The sequence below is a fragment of the Antechinus flavipes genome, chromosome 2 (genome assembly GCF_016432865.1).
Source record: "Antechinus flavipes isolate AdamAnt ecotype Samford, QLD, Australia chromosome 2, AdamAnt_v2, whole genome shotgun sequence".
Taxonomy (NCBI): domain Eukaryota; kingdom Metazoa; phylum Chordata; class Mammalia; order Dasyuromorphia; family Dasyuridae; genus Antechinus; species Antechinus flavipes.
In genome coordinates this window covers 642,255,871-642,266,345 of record NC_067399.1, presented here as the reverse complement: position 1 = coordinate 642,266,345, position 10,475 = coordinate 642,255,871, and the positions used below count along the sequence as shown (strand labels likewise).

The 10,475-nt window shown below is 47.6% G+C and overlaps 1 protein-coding gene across 2 annotated transcripts in view; it reads right to left on the bottom strand.

The window, feature by feature from the left end:
• Positions 1-3,629: 3,629 nt before the first annotated feature.
• LOC127551993 (stomatin-like protein 1) overlaps positions 3,630-10,475 on the bottom strand; it is a 41,474-nt gene continuing 34,628 nt past the window's right edge. The window contains exon 6 of one of the 2 annotated variants that reach the window (XM_051982292.1): positions 3,630-3,826. The gene's annotated coding sequence lies outside the window, so the exon portion shown is untranslated. Of the gene's footprint in view, positions 3,827-4,335; positions 4,480-10,475 lie in introns of those variants that run through there. The other variant, XM_051982285.1, reaches the window with a different exon arrangement.

The following is a 10,475-nucleotide window of genomic DNA, read 5'->3' as shown; positions in this document are numbered from 1 at the left end:
TCTCTCTGTCTCTGTCTCTCATTGTCTCTTTTTCCTCTTTCCCCTTCCCGTCTCTCTGTCTCTGTCTCTCATTGTCTCTTTTTCCTCTTTCCCCTCCCCCTCTTTCTGTCTCTGTCTCTCATTGTCTCTTTTTCCTCTTTTTTCCTCTTTCCCCTCCCCCTCTGTCTGTCTCTGTCTCTCATTGTCTCTTTTTCCTCTTTCCCCTCCCCCTCTGTCTGTCTCTGTCTCTCATTGTCTCTTTTTCCTCTTCCCCTTCCCGTCTCTCTGTCTCTGTCTCTCTTTGTCTCTTTCTCTCATTGTCTTTTTCCTCTTTCCCCTTCCCCTCTCTCTGTCTCTGTCTCTCTTTGTCTCTTTTTCTCTTTCCCCTCCCGTCTCTCTGTCTCTGTCTCTCATTGTCTCTTTTTCCTCTTTCCCCTCCCCCTCTCTGTCTCTGTCTCTCATTGTCTCTTTTTCCTCTTTCCCCTTCCCGTCTCTCTGTCTCTGTCTCTCATTGTCTCTTTTTCTCTTTTTCCTCTTTCCCCTCCCGTCTCTCTGTCTCTGTCTCTCATTGTCTCTTTTTCCTCTTTCCCCTTCCCCTCTCTCTGTCTCTGTCTCTCTTTGTCTCTTTTTCCTCTTTCCCCTTCCCGTCTCTCTGTCTCTGTCTCTCATTGTCTCTTTTTCCTCTTTCCCCTTCCCGTCTCTCTGTCTCTGTCTCTCATTGTCTCTTTTTCTCTTTCCCCTCCCCCTCTCTCTGTCTCTGTCTCTCATTGTCTCTTTTTCCTCTTTCCCCTTCCCGTCTCTCTGTCTCTGTCTCTCATTGTCTCTTTTTCCTCTTTCCCCTCCCCCTCTCTCTGTCTCTGTCTCTCATTGTCTCTTTTTCCTCTTTCCCCTTCCCCTCTCTCTGTCTCTGTCTCTCATTGTCTCTTTTTCCTCTTTCCCCTTCCCCTCTCTCTGTCTCTGTCTCTCATTGTCTCTTTTTCCTCTTCCCCTTCCCGTCTCTCTGTCTCTGTCTCTCATTGTCTCTTTTTCCTCTTTCCCCTCCCCCTCTCTTTGTCTCTGTCTCTCATTGTCTCTTTTTCCTCTTTCCCCTTCCCGTCTCTCTGTCTCTGTCTCTCTTTGTCTCTTTTTCCTCTTTCCCCTTCCCGTCTCTCTGTCTCTGTCTCTCATTGTCTCTTTTTCCTCTTTCCCCTTCCCCTCTCTCTGTCTCTGTCTCTCATTGTCTCTTTTTCCTCTTTCCCCTTCCCGTCTCTCTGTCTCTCTGTCTCTCATTGTCTCTTTTTCCTCTTTCCCCTTCCCGTCTCTCTGTCTCTGTCTCTCATTGTCTCTTTTTCCTCTTTCCCCTCCCCCTCTTTCTGTCTCTGTCTCTCATTGTCTCTTTTTCCTCTTTCCCCTCCCCCTCTGTCTGTCTCTGTCTCTCATTGTCTCTTTTTCCTCTTTCCCCTCCCCCTCTGTCTGTCTCTGTCTCTCATTGTCTCTTTTTCCTCTTTCCCCTTCCGTCTCTCTGTCTCTGTCTCTCATTGTCTCTTTTTCCTCTTTCCCCTTCCCCTCTCTCTGTCTCTGTCTCTCTCTGTCTCTCTTTGTCTCTTTTTCCTCTTTCCCCTCCCGTCTCTCTGTCTCTCTCTGTCTCTTTCTCTCATTGTCTTTTTCCTCTTTCCCCTCCCCCTCTGTCTGTCTCTGTCTCTCATTGTCTCTTTTTCCTCTTTCCCCTTCCCGTCTCTCTGTCTCTGTCTCTCATTGTCTCTTTTTCCTCTTTCCCCTTCCCGTCTCTCTGTCTCTGTCTCTCATTGTCTCTTTTTCCTCTTTCCTCTTTCCCCTCCCCCTCTCTCTGTCTCTGTCTCTCTTTGTCTCTTTTTCCTCTTTCCCCTTCCCGTGTCTCTGTCTCTGTCTCTCATTGTCTCTTTTTCCTCTTTCCCCTTCCCGTCTCTCTGTCTCTGTCTCTCTTTGTCTCTTTTTCTCTTTCCCCTTCCCCTCTCTCTGTCTCTGTCTCTCATTGTCTCTTTTTCCTCTTTCCCCTTCCCGTCTCTCTGTCTCTGTCTCTCATTGTCTCTTTTTCCTCTTTCCCCTCCCCCTCTCTCTGTCTCTGTCTCTCATTGTCTCTTTTTCCTCTTTCCCCTCCCCCTCTGTCTGTCTCTGTCTCTCATTGTCTCTTTTTCCTCTTTCCCCTTCCCCTCTCTCTGTCTCTGTCTCTCATTGTCTCTTTTTCCTCTTTCCCCTTCCCGTCTCTCTGTCTCTGTCTCTCATTGTCTCTTTTTCCTCTTTCCCCTTCCCCTCTCTCTGTCTCTGTCTCTCATTGTCTCTTTTTCCTCTTTCCCCTTCCCGTCTCTCTGTCTCTGTCTCTCTTTGTCTCTTTTTCCTCTTTCCCCTTCCCGTCTCTCTGTCTCTGTCTCTCATTGTCTCTTTTTCCTCTTTCCCCTTCCCGTCTCTCTGTCTCTGTCTCTCATTGTCTCTTTTTCCTCTTTCCCCTCCCCCTCTGTCTGTCTCTGTCTCTCATTGTCTCTTTTTCCTCTTTCCCCTCCCCCTCTCTCTGTCTCTTTCTCTCTCCATCTCTGTCTCTTTGTCTCTTTTTCCTCTTTCCCCTCCCCCTCTCTCTGTCTCTGTCTCTCATTGTCTCTTTTTCCTCTTTCCCCTTCCCGTCTCTCTGTCTCTGTCTCTCATTGTCTCTTTTTCCTCTTTCCACTTCCCGTCTCTCTGTCTCTGTCTCTCTTTGTCTCTTTTTCCTCTTTCCCCTTCCCCTCTCTCTGTCTCTGTCTCTCATTGTCTCTTTTTCCTCTTCCCCTTCCCGTCTCTCTGTCTCTGTCTCTCATTGTCTGTTTTTCCTCTTTCCCCTTCCCTTCTCTCTGTCTCTGTCTCTCATTGTCTTTTTCCTCTTTCCCCTTCCCGTCTCTCTGTCTCTGTCTCTCATTGTCTCTTTTTCCTCTTTCCCCTTCCCGTCTCTCTGTCTCTGTCTCTCATTGTCTCTTTTTCCTCTTTCCCCTTCCCGTCTCTCTGTCTCTGTCTCTCATTGTCTCTTTTTCCTCTTTCCCCTTCCCGTCTCTCTGTCTCTGTCTCTCATTGTCTCTTTTTCCTCTTCCCCTTCCCCTCTCTCTGTCTCTGTCTCTCATTGTCTCTTTTTCCTCTTTCCCCTCCCCCTCTCTCTGTCTCTGTCTCTCATTGTCTCTTTTTCCTCTTTCCCCTTCCCCTCTCTCTGTCTCTGTCTCTCATTGTCTCTTTTTCTCTTTCCCTTCCCGTCTCTCTGTCTCTGTCTCTCATTGTCTCTTTTTCTCTTTTTCCTCTTTCCCCTTCCCGTCTCTCTGTCTCTGTCTCTCATTGTCTCTTTTTCCTCTTTCCCCTTCCCGTCTCTCTGTCTCTGTCTCTCTTTGTCTCTTTTTCCTCTTTCCCCTTCCCCTCTCTCTGTCTCTGTCTCTCATTGTCTGTTTTTCCTCTTTCCCCTTCCCCTCTCTCTGTCTCTGTCTCTCATTGTCTCTTTTTCCTCTTTCCCCTTCCCCTCTCTCTGTCTCTGTCTCTCTTTGTCTCTGTCTCTCTTTGTCTCTTTTTCTCTTTCCCCTTCCCGTCTCTCTGTCTCTGTCTCTCATTGTCTCTTTTTCCTCTTTCCCCTTCCCGTCTCTCTGTCTCTGTCTCTCATTGTCTCTTTTTCCTCTTTCCCCTTCCCCTCTCTCTCTCTGTCTGTGTCTCTCATTGTCTCTTTTTCCTCTTTCCCCTTCCCGTCTCTCTGTCTCTGTCTCTCATTGTCTCTTTTTCCTCTTTCCCCTCCCCCTCTCTCTGTCTCTGTCTCTCATTGTCTCTTTTTCCTCTTTCCCCTTCCCCTCTCTTTGTCTCTGTCTCTCATTGTCTCTTTTTCCTCTTTCCCCTTCCCATCTCTCTGTCTCTGTCTCTCATTGTCTCTTTTTCCTCTTTCCCCTTCCCGTCTCTCTGTCTCTGTCTCTCATTGTCTCTTTTTCCTCTTTCCCCTTCCCTTCTCTCTGTCTCTGTCTCTCATTGTCTCTTTTTCCTCTTTCCCCTTCCCGTCTCTCTGTCTCTGTCTCTCATTGTCTCTTTTTCCTCTTTCCCCTCCCTTCTCTCTGTCTCTGTCTCTCATTGTCTCTTTTTCCTCTTCCCCTCCCCCTCTCTGTCTCTGTCTCTCTTTGTCTCTTTTTCTCTTTCCCCTTCCCCTCTCTCTGTCTCTGTCTCTCATTGTCTTTTTCCTCTTTCTCCTCCCCCTCTCTCTGTCTCTGTCTCTCATTGTCTCTTTTTCCTCTTTCCCCTCCCCCTCTCTCTGTCTCTCTTTGTCTCTTTCTCTCATTGTCTGTTTTTCCTCTTTCCCCTTCCCTTCTCTCTGTCTCTGTCTCTCATTGTCTCTTTTTCCTCTTTCCCCTTCCCCTCTCTCTGTCTCTGTCTCTCATTGTCTCTTTTTCCTCTTTCCCCTTCCCGTCTCTCTGTCTCTGTCTCTCATTGTCTCTTTTTCCTCTTTCCCCTTCCCCTCTCTTTGTCTCTGTCTCTCATTGTCTCTTTTTCCTCTTTCCCCTTCCCGTCTCTCTGTCTCTGTCTCTCTTGTCTCTTTTTCCTCTTCCCCTTCCCGTCTCTCTGTCTCTGTCTCTCTTTGTCTCTTTTTCCTCTTTCCCCTCCCGTCTCTCTGTCTCTGTCTCTCATTGTCTCTTTTTCCTCTTTCCCCTCCCCCTCTCTGTCTCTGTCTCTCATTGTCTCTTTTTCCTCTTTCCCCTTCCCATCTCTCTGTCTCTCTGTCTCTCATTGTCTCTTTTTCCTCTTTCCCCTTCCCGTCTCTCTGTCTCTGTCTCTCATTGTCTCTTTTTCCTCTTTCCCCTCCCCCTCTGTCTGTCTCTGTCTCTCATTGTCTATTTTTCCTCTTTCCCCTCCCCCTCTCTGTCTCTGTCTCTCATTGTCTCTTTTTCCTCTTTCCCCTCCCCCTCTCTCTGTCTCTGTCTCTCATTGTCTCTTTTTCTCTTTTTCCTCTTTCCCCTTCCGTCTCTCTGTCTCTGTCTCTCATTGTCTCTTTTTCCTCTTTCCCCTTCCCGTCTCTCTGTCTCTGTCTCTCATTGTCTTTTTTTCTCTTTCCCCTTCCCGTCTCTCTGTCTCTGTCTCTCATTGTCTCTTTTTCCTCTTTCCCCTCCCCCTCTGTCTGTCTCTGTCTCTCATTGTCTCTTTTTCTCTTTTTCCTCTTTCCCCTTCCGTCTCTCTGTCTCTGTCTCTCTTTGTCTCTTTTTCCTCTTTCCCTTCCCCTCTCTCTGTCTCTGTCTCTGTCTCTCTCATTGTCTCTTTTTCCTCTTTCCCCTTCCCGTCTCTCTGTCTCTGTCTCTCTTGTCTCTTTTTCTCTTTCCCCTTCCCCTCTCTCTGTCTCTGTCTCTCATTGTCTCTTTTTCCTCTTTCTCCTCCCCCTCTCTCTGTCTCTGTCTCTCATTGTCTCTTTTTCCTCTTTCCCCTCCCCCTCTCTCTGTCTCTGTCTCTCATTGTCTCTTTTTCCTCTTTCCCTTCCCCTCTCTCTGTCTCTCTTTGTCTCTTTTTCCTCTTTCCCCTTCCCGTCTCTCTGTCTCTGTCTCTCATTGTCTCTTTTTCCTCTTTCCCCTTCCCGTCTCTCTGTCTCTGTCTCTCATTGTCTCTTTTTCCTCTTTCCCCTCCCCCTCTCTCTGTCTCTGTCTCTCATTGTCTCTTTTTCCTCTTTCCCCTTCCCGTCTCTCTGTCTCTGTCTCTCTTGTCTCTTTTTCCTCTTTCCCCTTCCCGTCTCTCTGTCTCTGTCTCTCATTGTCTCTTTTTCCTCTTTCCCCTTCCCGTCTCTCTGTCTCTGTCTCTCATTGTCTCTTTTTCTCTTTTTCCTCTTTCCCCTTCCCCTCTCTTTGTCTCTTTTTCTCTTTCCCTTCCCGTCTCTCTATCTCTGTCTCTCATTGTCTTTTTTTCTCTTTCCCCTTCCCGTCTCTCTGTCTCTGTCTCTCATTGTCTCTTTTTCCTCTTTCCCCTCCCCCTCTCTCTGTCTCTGTCTCTCATTGTCTCTTTTTCTCTTTTTCCTCTTTCCCTTCCCATCTCTCTGTCTCTCTGTCTCTCATTGTCTGTTTTTCCTCTTTCCCCTCCCCCTCTCTCTGTCTCTGTCTCTCATTGTCTCTTTTTCCTCTTTCCACTTCCCCTCTCTCTGTCTCTGTCTCTCATTGTCTCTTTTTCCTCTTTCCCCTTCCCGTCTCTCTGTCTCTGTCTCTCTTGTCTCTTTTTCCTCTTTCCCCTTCCCGTCTCTCTGTCTCTGTCTCTCATTGTCTCTTTTTCCTCTTTCCCCTTCCCCTCTCTCTGTCTCTGTCTCTCTCTGTCTCTCATTGTCTTTTTTCCTCTTTCCCCTTCCCGTCTCTCTGTCTCTGTCTCTCATTGTCTCTTTTTCCTCTTTCCCCTTCCCGTCTGTCTGTCTCTGTCTCTCTTTGTCTCTTTTTCCTCTTTCCCCTTCCCCTCTCTGTCTCTGTCTCTCATTGTCTCTTTTTCCTCTTTCCCCTTCCCGTCTCTCTGTCTCTGTCTCTCATTGTCTCTTTTTCCTCTTTCCCTTCCCGTCTCTCTGTCTCTGTCTCTCATTGTCTCTTTTTCCTCTTTCCCCTTCCCATCTCTCTGTCTCTGTCTCTCATTGTCTCTTTTTCCTCTTTCCCCTTCCCGTCTCTCTGTCTCTGTCTCTCTCTGTCTCTCTTTGTCTCTTTTTCCTCTTCCCCTTCCCGTCTCTCTGTCTCTGTCTCTCATTGTCTCTTTTTCCTCTTTCCCCTTCCCATCTCTCTGTCTCTGTCTCTCATTGTCTCTTTTTCCTCTTTCCCCTTCCCGTCTCTCTGTCTCTGTCTCTCATTGTCTCTTTTTCCTCTTTCCCCTTCCCGTCTCTCTGTCTCTGTCTCTCATTGTCTCTTTTTCCTCTTTCCCCTTCCCCTCTCTCTGTCTCTGTCTCTCTTTGTCTCTGTCTCTCATTTTCTCTTTTTCCTCTTTCCCCTTCCCTTCTCTCTGTCTCTGTCTCTCATTGTCTCTTTTTCCTCTTTCCCCTTCCCGTCTCTCTGTCTCTGTCTCTCATTGTCTCTTTTTCCTCTTTCCCCTTCCCGTCTCTCTGTCTCTGTCTCTCATTGTCTCTTTTTCCTCTTTCCCCTTCCCGTCTCTCTGTCTCTGTCTCTCTTTGTCTCTTTTTCCTCTTTCCCCTTCCCGTCTCTCTGTCTCTGTCTCTCATTGTCTTTTTTCCTCTTTCTCCTTCCCGTCTCTCTGTCTCTGTCTCTCATTGTCTCTTTTTCCTCTTTCCCCTCCCCCTCTTTCTGTCTCTGTCTCTCTCTGTCTCTCATTTTCTCTTTTTCCTCTTTCCCCTCCCCCTCTGTCTGTCTCTGTCTCTCATTGTCTGTTTTTCCTCTTTCCCCTCCCCCTCTGTCTGTCTCTGTCTCTCATTGTCTCTTTTTCCTCTTTCCCCTTCCCGTCTCTCTGTCTCTGCCTCTCATTGTCTCTTTTTCCTCTTTATCCTTCCCGTCTCTCTGTCTCTGTCTCTCATTGTCTCTTTTTCCTCTTTCCCCTCCCCCTCTCTTTGTCTCTGTCTCTCATTGTCTCTTTTTCCTCTTTCCCCTTCCCGTCTCTCTGTCTCTGTCTCTCATTGTCTCTTTTTCCTCTTTCCCCTTCCCGTCTCTCTGTCTCTGTCTCTCATTGTCTCTTTTTCCTCTTTCCCATTCCCGTCTCTCTGTCTCTCTCTCTCTCTGTCTCTCTTTGTCTCTTTTTCCTCTTTCCCCTCCCCCTCTCTCTGTCTCTGTCTCTCATTGTCTCTTTTTCCTCTTTCCCCTTTCCGTCTCTTTGTCTCTGTCTCTCATTGTCTCTTTTTCCTCTTTCCCCTCCCCCTCTCTCTGTCTCTCTCTCTCTCTGTCTCTCTCTCTCTCTTCTCTCTCTCTCTCCTCTCTCTCTCTCTGTCTCTCATTGTCTCTTTTTCCTCTTTCCACTTCCCCTCTCTCTGTCTCTGTCTCTCTTTGTCTCTTTTTCCTCTTTCCCCTTCCCGTCTCTCTGTCTCTCATTGTCTCTTTTTCCTCTTTCCCCTTCCCGTCTCTCTGTCTCTGTCTCTCATTGTCTCTTTTTCCTCTTTCCCTTCCCCTCTCTTGTCTCTGTCTCTCATTGTCTCTTTTTCCTCTTTCCCCTTCCCGTCTCTCTGTCTCTGTCTCTCTTTGTCTCTTTTTCCTCTTTCCCCTTCCCTTCTCTCTGCCTCTGTCTCTCATTGTCTGTTTTTCCTCTTTACCCTTCCCGTCTCTCTGTCTCTGTCTCTCATTGTCTATTTTTCCTCTTTCCCCTCCCCCTCTCTCTATCTCTGTCTCTCATTGTCTCTTTTTCCTCTTTTCCCTTTTCATCTCTTTCTCTCTGTCTCTCATTGTCTGTTTTTCCTCTTTTCACTTCCCCTCTCTCTGTCTCTGTCTCTCTTTGTCTCTTTTTCCTCTTTCCCCTTCCCGTCTCTCTGTCTCTCATTGTCTCTTTTTCCTCTTTCCCCTTCCCGTCTCTCTGTCTCTGTCTCTCATTGTCTCTTTTTCCTCTTTCCCCTTCCCGTCTCTCTGTCTATGTCTCTCATTGTCTATTTTTCCTCTTTCCCCTCCCCCTCTCTCTGTATCTGTCTCTCATTGTCTGTTTTTCCTCTTTCCACTTCCCCTCTCTCTGTCTCTGTCTCTCATTGTCTCTTTTTCCTCTTTCCACTTCCCATCTCTCTGTCTCTGTCTCTCTTTGTCTCTTTTTCCTCTTTCCCCTCCCCCTCTCTCTATCTCTGTCTCTCATTGTCTCTTTTTCCTCTTCCCCTTCCCGTCTCTCTATCTCTGTCTCTCATTGTCTCTTTTTCCTCTTTCCACTTCCCCTCTCTCTGTCTCTGTCTCTCATTGTCTCTTTTTCCTCTTTCCCCTTCCCGTCTCTCTGTCTCTGTCTCTCATTGTCTGTTTTTCCTCTTTCCCCTTCCCGTCTCTCTGTCTCTGTCTCTCTTTGTCTCTTTTTCCTCTTTCCCCTCCCCCTCTGTCTGTCTCTGTCTCTCATTGTCTGTTTTTCCTCTTTCCCCTCCCCCTCTGTCTGTCTCTGTCTCTCATTGTCTCTTTTTCCTCTTTCCCCTTCCCGTCTCTCTGTCTCTGTCTCTCTTTGTCTCTTTTTCCTCTTTCCCCTTCCCGTCTCTCTGTATCTGTCTCTCTTTGTCTCTTTTTCCTCTTTCCTCTTCCCGTCTCTCTGTCTCTGTCTCTCTTTGTCTCTTTATTCTCTTTCCCCTTCCCCTCTCTCTGTCTCTGTCTCTAATTGTCTCTTTTTCCTCTTTCTCCTCCCCCTCTCTCTGTCTCTGTCTCTCATTGTCTCTTTTTCCTCTTTCCCCTCCCCCTCTCTCTGTCTCTGTCTCTCATTGTCTCTTTTTCCTCTTTCCCCTTCCCGTCTCTCTGTCTCTGTCTCTCATTGTCTCTTTTTCCTCTTTCCCCTCCCCCTCTCTCTGTCTCTGTCTCTCTTTGTCTCTGTCTCTCTTTGTCTCTTTTTCCTCTTTCCTTCCCGTCTCTCTGTCTCTGTCTCTCATTGTCTCTTTTTCCTCTTTCCCCCTTTCGACTCTCTGTCTCTGTCTCTCATTGACTCTTTTTCCTCTTCTCCCTTCCCGTCTCTTTGTCTCTGTCTCTCATTGTCTCTTTTTCCTCTTTCCCCTTCCCGTCTCTTTGTCTCTGTCTCTCATTGTCTCTTTTTCCTCTTTCCACTTCCCGTCTCTCTGTCTCTGTCTCTCATTGTCTCTTTTTCCTCTTTCCCCTTCCCGTCTCTCTGTCTCTGTCTCTCATTGTCTCTTTTTCCTCTTTCTCCTTCCGTCTCTCTGTCTCTGTCTCTCATTGTCTCTTTTTCCTCTTTCCCCTTCCCGTCTCTCTGTCTCTGTCTCTCATTGTCTCTTTTTCCTCTTTCCTCTTCCCCTCCCCCTCTCTCTGTCTCTGTCTCTCATTGTCTCTTTTTCCTCTTTTCACTTCCCCTCTCTCTGTCTCTCTGTCTCTGTCTCTCATTGTCTCTTTTTCCTCTTTCCCCTCCCCCTCTCTCTGTCTCTGTCTCTCATTGTCTTTTTTCCTCTTTCCCCTTCCCGTCTCTCTGTCTCTGTCTCTCATTGTCTCTTTTTCCTCTTTCCCCTTCCCTTCTCTCTGTCTCTGTCTCTCATTGTCTCTTTTTCCTCTTTCCCCTTCCCGTCTCTCTGTCTCTGTCTCTCATTGTCTCTTTTTCCTCTTTCCCCTCCCCCTCTCTCTGTCTCTGTCTCTCATTGTCTCTTTTTCCTCTTTCCCCTTCCCGTCTCTCTGTCTCTGTCTCTCATTGTCTCTTTTTCCTCTCCTCCCTTCCCGTCTCTCTGTCTCTGTCTCTCATTGTCTCTTTTTCCTCTTTCCCCTTCCCGTCTCTCTGTCTCTGTCTCTCTTTGTCTCTTTTTCCTCTTTCCCCTTCCTCTCTCTGTCTCTGTCTCTTTCTCTCTCCATCTCTGTCTCTTTGTCTCTTTTTCTCTTTCCCCTCCCCCTCTCTCTGTCTCTGTCTCTCATTGTCTCTTTTTCCTCTTTCCCCTTCCCCTCTCT